Here is a 7,723-nt window from a genome sequence, read left to right on the forward strand (position 1 = left end):
CGAAGTTTGCAGGGCTCATGCTGTCACTCACAAGGCGACACACTGTGGCAGAGGAACCCGACCAGGTGGAACTAACTTTAAACAATCAGGATCATCTGTCTGTGTCCCTTTTGTGAAACAGCACAATAGTAAACAAAACGTCGAGATGGACCTAGACGAAGACAGACATTCTGTGTTGGCAACGGTTCCCGAGATCGAGGATTTAAAGCTGAAATAAAGAGAATGTTTGGTGAATTTTATCAAGGAGAAGGATGTGTTCACTCTCTGCTTTGTTTGCTGTTGTGCCGGCAATTACTTTGACACCACAGAATGTTCCAGCGCCTTACATACGTCATGACCAAATAGCAGCGGTTGGTTAAGTAAAATAAGTACCCGCCTACCGTCGAGTGAACGAATCCTAATGCTGCGAGGTCAGAGGGTTTCCATGAAGTCAAACTGGCTGATGAATCAGGCTCTTTGGCGCCCCCCAGGGAAGACGAGCCTAACCTATTGAAAACCGCTGGCGTATGGTATATAATGATATGTAATCCAGCTTCTTCAGGTTCAATACAGTTTTCAATGCTACAGCTTTATATAGGGTTATTATGCAAAATCTATATTTTTTAGCTTTCTACAATGTTACAATGTTCCCACAAAAAAAAAAAAAAAAGAAGATTTTTTTTAGATGTCATCCATGCATGTGTGAGTAATTTCCCAGGCCAGCCGAGAGACATAGTCCCTTCAGTGTGTCCTAGGTCTTCCCCGTGGCCTCCTTCCGGTGGGATGTGCTCAGAACACTTCCCGAGCCATCAGAACAGATGCCCGAGCCACCTCAGCTGGCTCCTCTCGACGTGGAGGAGCAGCGGCTCTACTCCGAGCTCCTCCCGTGTGACTGAGCTCCTCACCCTATCTCTAAGGGAGCACCCAGACACCCTGCGGAGGAAACTCATTTCACTCATTGTATCCATGATCTCGTCCTTTCTGTCATTACCCAGAGCTCATGACCATAGGTGAGGGGAGGAACGTAGATTGACGGTAAATCGAGAGCTTCGCCTTTCAGCTCAGCTCCTCTTCACCACAACGGTCCAATACAGCGACCGCATCACTGCCGACGCTGCACCGATCCACCTGTCAATCTCACGCTCCGTCCTCCCCTCACTCGTGAACAATATCAATAATGTTGAATTCTCTCGTCTATTTTCATATATAAGGCATACAGGATTATAAGGAGCATTAAGTGAAACAAATGCTTGAGACTTTTTTATTTCCTACGAGGAGGACTCAAATATACATTAAGTAATAATATGTTTAATGCAGCTTTGTGCAGATTTGTTTAGGTTTTACAGAAATGACACTTAATAATATATATTTTTTTTTAAAGCACTTAAAAAACAACTTCTGTCAGACTAAAGGACACGACTCAGTGGAATATGTGCAAAAATCGGTTGGAATAAGTAAGCATAAGTAGAATTAATATAAAAGGTGCACTGAATTATAAAGCGCACTGTTGATTTTTCAGAAAATGAAGGGATTTTAAGTGCGCCTTATAGTCAGAAAAATACGATACTCAAGTTTTAAACATGGAAAAACAGTAATCAGTGTTTCCCACAGTAAATTGGTTAGGCAAGGTGGTGCTGCTGAAGAAGCGAGTACTGGGTGGGTGTGCGTGGAGACATATGCAGACCTACATGCAGAACGTGACAAGGAAACCCCCCAAAAAATCTCTTGCAACCAGTGTTAGGGAGTAACAGATTACATGTACCGGAGTTACGTAATCAGAGTACAAAATATGAGTAACTGTATTCAGTTACAGTTACTGTTAAAGTGAGTGGTAATTGGATTACAGTTACTTTGTTGAAATAAATGGATTACAGGGCAGTATTTTTTCCTATTTTTACATTTTTAGTAATTCCACTCAATGCTGGGCATGAAACCAGGACTAAAACCAAGTCTAACCCAGGACTAAATCAGGATTGAACCAGGACTGAACCCAGGTCTAAACCAGGACTAAAACCAGGTCTAAATCAGGACTAAATCCAGGTCTAAACCAGGTCTAAAACCAGTTCTAAACCAGGATTAAACCAGGTCTAAACTAGATCTAAACTGGGGCTAAAACCAGGTCTAAACCAGGTCTAAACCAGGTCTAAACCGGGTCTAAACCAGGTCTAAACCAGGATTAAACCAGGTCTAAACCAGGATTAAACCAGGTCTAAACCAGATCTAAACTGGGGCTAAAACCAGGTCTAAACTAGATCTAAAACAGGACTAAAACAGGATTTAACAGGACGAAACCCTGCCACGCGGACTGTGTCTCCTCCTATTCTATCAAGAGTAAAGACTGGGCTTTTCATTTTCTTTTATCAGACAAAACATCTCATGTGTAGAAATCCTCGTCTTTGCTTCTCTACAGCAAATCAAAGTAATCCAAAGTATTCAGATTACATTACTCACTTGAAGTAATTTAATGGATTCCGTTACAAACTACATTTTGGGGTCTGTAATCTGTAATCTGTAGGGAATACATTTTAAAAGTCACCTTCCCAACGCTGCTTGCAACCCACCTGAGGTTCGTGACTCAGTCTTTGGGAAACAATGATCCAAACAACAAAATGAAAACAACATTAATTTCCTTTAAACAAAAATAAAAGAAGACAAAGCTGATCCTAATGTGTTATGTTGTTGTATTGTTGATCTCTCAAGTTATTACAGAACAGCTTTATGTGAAAAAAGTTCAAGCATTGGACTATGAGACTTACTGGGCAAATCTGCGGAAATTATATTTGGAGTTTGGAATATTTGTATTTTATAAGGTGAAATTCATGACGCTGGTAACACCTAATGCTTCGCTCTGTTATTTGTGTAAATCAGGGAGCGCAGATGGAAAGTGTTTCGCTCTAACCTGGAGTGGAACATCTCTGTTTATATGAGCTTAAAGTCTCTGTACATTGTCCTTTCAAATAAAGACTAAAATAAACTGTGTGTTAAACATGTGTGAGTGAAACAAAACACAACCTCCACGTATGTTTGTGATGAAAGAAAATTATAACAGAGATCGGACAGCAATTTTTTAGGTCTTAAATGTTTAGTTCCTGGTTGGAAATCGTGTTACTGAAAAACCATACGGTCCAAAACTCCTCTAATGTACACAGAAATTACAATTTCACAAATACAAATAAGAAGACACATTTATTTTGTTGCAGTTTTGCGGCTTACTGCAATACGCAGAGTGTACATTCCCTGACAGCATCTCCCCAGATACGACACAGAGCGCTGACTCACGCATCAGAGCTCCAGCGCCGGCGTGTGCGTCCCCGTCAGGGATGAGTTTACACTCTTTTCTTCAGCACCCATAAAATTAAGAGGACTTTGTTATTTTACTGAGCTGACTGTTAGTCTAAGAGGATGTCAGATTCAGTATCTGTGCAGAAATGTCCGTCTTTTGCAGCATTATCAGCCACTTAAACATTTAAATGAGTTTACTGGAGATCACTCCCTCTCTCTCTCTCTCTCTTTTCTCTTTCTCTCTCTGTTCTCCATCTGTGAAGCCAATAGCACTGCAGGTGTCTCCTCGAAGACCCGCCCCTCTCCCCTTGATTGGTCAGAATCACGTTGCGCACACGCACAACATATGAAGCTTTTAAAAACATCTGATGCTCTATCTGCTCCTATCGACAGAAAATAAACTTTTAAGATTGTATTACCCAATTAAATAAAAGTGAGACTGCTGACAGACAATGTCAAATGTTCTTCCATCAACTATTCATTTATGACTATTTATGACTATTCATTCATTAATTATTCTTGTCACAGAAAACAGGATATACAATATTGTGAAATATGGACTACGTGTGCAGAAATTCAGTCTGTTGAACAGTGGAAGTAAAGTGAAATGATGTGATGCTAATATTCTACCTTATGTTTAGAATGTATTTTAGTTAGATATTAAACCTATTACCTATTATTAAAACAGGGATAGGTCTCTGGGTTTCGTGGAATAAGTGGAAAAAAGTAGAAAAAAATGAACAAATATTAATCTATGATGATTTTACAGCTGTTTTTGTGAGTGGACATTTATGTCCTTAGGGTCCTGAACGTCCTAAACCTATCACCTTTTACAACTGACAGCATGAAAACGACACAACATCCAGACCAAGTGATTAAGAGAAAAGTGAGAATCCAGGTAAGACACACATGACATGATGAAACCCTCTTGTAGATGACAATAACACCAACACATTCACACATGAAAACACCTATACTGCACAAGAGTGTAATCTAGTATTAGTACAGTGTAATCTAGTATTAGTACAGTGTAATCTAGTATTAGTACAGTGTAATCTAGTATTAGTACAGTGTAATCTAGTATTAGTACTGTGTAATCTAGTATTAGTACAGTGTAATCTAGTATTAGTACAGTGTAATCTAGTATTAGTACAGTGTAATCTAGTATTAGTACAGTGTAATCTAGTATTAGTACAGTGTAATCTAGTATTAGTACAGTGTAATCTAGTATTAGTACTGTGTAATCTAGTATTAGTACAGTGTAATCTAGTATTAGTACAGTGTAATCTAGTATTAGTACTGTGTAATCTAGTATTAGTACAGTGTAATCTAGTATTAGTACAGTGTAATCTAGTATTAGTACTGTCTACAGTACCTACAGGAAGGACTGAGGAGGACTACACATTAGGCCACAGAAGACCAAACCTGGTCTTGACTCAGACACACTAGTTTGGGAGTCACGGATCTAAAGAGATAAACTGATATAAAGACATGGAGAGAGACGGGTAAGAAAGCGCATGCGCATGCATCACTCTTGTATTACCCCCCTTGGTGCTACGCGCCCCTAAACTCGGAAGCCCAGAATCGCCCCTGGTCCCGTCACTTTACCGACACATTCCGCTCAGCTCCAGACGAACCGCGTCCTTCCAGCTTCAGTAAATCCCTCCAGGAGACAGAGCGAGGCGTCGGCCGCGGTGTGTCCGGGGAGGGGAGAGGGGCCCGGGCTGCTGCGCGGGTCCATAGCCGCAGAGAGGAGCGTGTCCCCCGGTGGAGGACGGGAGGAGACACACACCGGAGACAGGGGTCACGTGTGCAGCGGGAGCGCCAGTGAGGAGAGAGCAGAGCGAGGCCGTGCAGCGCGCACATGCACGAGAAGGAGCGCGCCACCAGGGGGCAGCACACACGAAGAGTGATGAAGACACAGAGAGAGAGACGATGATTTGAGCGGCTGTTAGAGGAACTGTCTGGATCGTGTCATATCTGGCTTCATAACCCTTAAAAAAGAAACTATCATTATTACTATACACATACTGCACAAAATGCAGAAACTGAAAAACGAATTTATGTATTTTTTCTTCACAAGAATAAAGGACATGTAAAGAAACCACGAAAAGAACAACTAAACCATCTGAGGGACACATCATTTCACATTGTCAACATAAAACTATATAAGTATAATTTACTGACTAATCTCAGGAGTTAAAGACTATTAGACTATTTAATAATCTCTGTTCTAATGTTGTTTCCTCGTCACAAACAGACCTGGACTTGTGTTTTGTTTCATTCACATGTTTAACACAAACTCTGCACATTTAGGCTGAGTTCTTCTCTCAAATAGAAAACACTCTGTTCCACCTTGTGATGTCATGTGGTAATACAGGAAGTGCTCCACTGTGTTTTTAAACATCGTACTCCTTTGCTAGAATCACTTGGATAATTTCAACCCTGGAATTGCCCGTCTCTACTGAATAAATCATATCAATAAAAAGAAAGCGTAGGGTTTGCTCCTGAAATAAACCTCAAAAGTCAAAACTCTGATCAAGTGTCGTGTCAGCTGCCAATTGTCCCACACAAATTCACTTTAACATGAGATTGAGACTCTATTAGGATTTGTAACATGTTCGCAGTAATTTCACCAATAAAATATATTAAGTTTTGCACATTTCACTTTGGGCTGAGGGCTTTTTTTTTTTTTTTTACTTTAAATTTTTATTTTTTTTTTACTTTTATTTCTTTTAATTGAATTATTATACATATATACATATACAATATTATACATTACACACACATTTAGCAGACATTTTAGAATAATTGAGAACAAGGGAAATAAAAACAAAAAAACAAACTTAACTTAACATATGACAGTAAATCAAACCTAATAAGAGAAACTAACTGAAAACAATGAGGCACCAGCGACTGAATCGGGGGGTGAGGAGAACATCTATCTAATTATGAATACATTTTTTGTAGAGTTTGGTTATTGAAGTGGCCTTTTTGCAGGATAAATGTTGGATCGATTGGAAACAGTGGTTTATTTCTATTAGTAGTAATGGGAAATAAGGTTTTGTTTTTGAGAAATTTGCTCCATGGATGTGATATTTGCCAAGAAAAATAAGTAGATTAACTCGTTTTTCAATTTTTGTATTTTGATGTGAATAATGCATAATGATATTTTCTTCTTTCAGGGTTCAGAGTTTCCAGTAGGTGAAGCTAATGGGGGCATGAGAAAAATAAACGTCCGTCATTTGTCCCTTTTTCCACTAACTACTTCTGCCAACAGAGGGCGCTGCTGCCATTCTTATAAAGACAGCTATAATATTTGGGGTTTAATAAAATGTTGTGTTTCCATCTGAACTCAGGTGTGACTTTTTTGTCCCTCCTCACAGGAAGTGGCCCCACGTAAATAATTCTAGGGCTTCAGTTCATTTTCTCACTCTTAAAATCCTTAATTCATGAGGATATTTATTTATGATGATGGGGACGGTGCAGATGAAATAATGAACATTAAAGTTTGTTCTCTTATTTTATTAAAACCCTTTGCATTTCTCACGGTGATGTTTAATGACTCCAAAGAGGTCAGAGCAGGGAGATTAAATCCACGTCATGTGCGGGAAAATGCGCCCCCCAGAGGTTGGACATGTAAACAATCCACAAGAGGAGGAAGGGCTGGTCACGTGACTGAGACGAAACTGAAAGTGTTTGGAGCTGAGACGTAGTGTGAGACGAGGTGAGTCGCACTTTTGGGTTTTAAGTTTATTATGTCTATTATTGATTATTTAAGAGGAAGTGACTTTGAGATTCACTGACATCCACTTGTGTAGAAAACAGTTGTGCTCTTCAAAGAGAGAGTAACTTATATGTGTGGTGTTTTAGCCTGTATTAAAGAGTGCCACTGAAGCAAGACGTGAATAGGCCTAAGCTGAGCGAGTACAATAGACATGACGCAGCACGGTGAAACTTCGGGAATTCGTTGATTATACGTAAACATTTTACAAACTGTTTAGATTTCATCGCAATTCAGGACAAAGTGGGAACAGCTTAGATTTCGGGATTGTCCCGAATTTTTCTTGACGTTTGTTCACCATAAAATTAGGGTGACCATATTTCCCACCTCTACATAAAATAAAACTATCTATATACAAGAAAAGACTCTCCAACAGTAAGACCAGTCACTTTAGTAGAAGTGTTGTTCAAATGACTAAAGTCTTGTTTGAAATGGAGCAGAGTTCAAATGTAAAGAGTGAAACATGTGTGTCTGTGGTTTCTCCTCCAGGCTGAGCGAGCGGGGAAATGGCTTCAGGGAGTGAGCAGATAAAAGGACGTCCCAGGAGAAAAGCAGCTCCAGGGGGCAGCACTGAGGCACAGTGAGTCCACTCATTTGTCTTTCACCGCCTTATCTATTGATTTATTTTGGGTTCTGTGCATATGAATGAACACTTCTGTAAATATGCCACAATTAGCC

At 39.8% G+C, this 7,723-nt stretch overlaps 1 protein-coding gene across 2 annotated transcripts in view; it reads right to left on the reverse strand.

The window, feature by feature from the left end:
• rell2 (RELT like 2) overlaps positions 1–5,052 on the reverse strand; it is a 35,138-nt gene extending 30,086 nt beyond the window's left edge. The window contains exon 1 of one of the 2 annotated variants that reach the window (XM_055158937.1): positions 4,870–5,052. The gene's annotated coding sequence lies outside the window, so the exon portion shown is untranslated. The remainder of the gene's footprint in view (positions 1–4,869) is intronic. The other variant, XM_055158935.1, reaches the window with a different exon arrangement.
• Between the last annotated feature and the right edge of the window lie 2,671 nt (positions 5,053–7,723).

The sequence above is a fragment of the Boleophthalmus pectinirostris genome, unplaced genomic scaffold (assembly GCF_026225935.1).
Source record: "Boleophthalmus pectinirostris isolate CB_2022bp ecotype Guang Dong unplaced genomic scaffold, ASM2622593v1 HiC_scaffold_23, whole genome shotgun sequence".
NCBI lineage: Eukaryota > Metazoa > Chordata > Actinopteri > Gobiiformes > Gobiidae > Boleophthalmus > Boleophthalmus pectinirostris.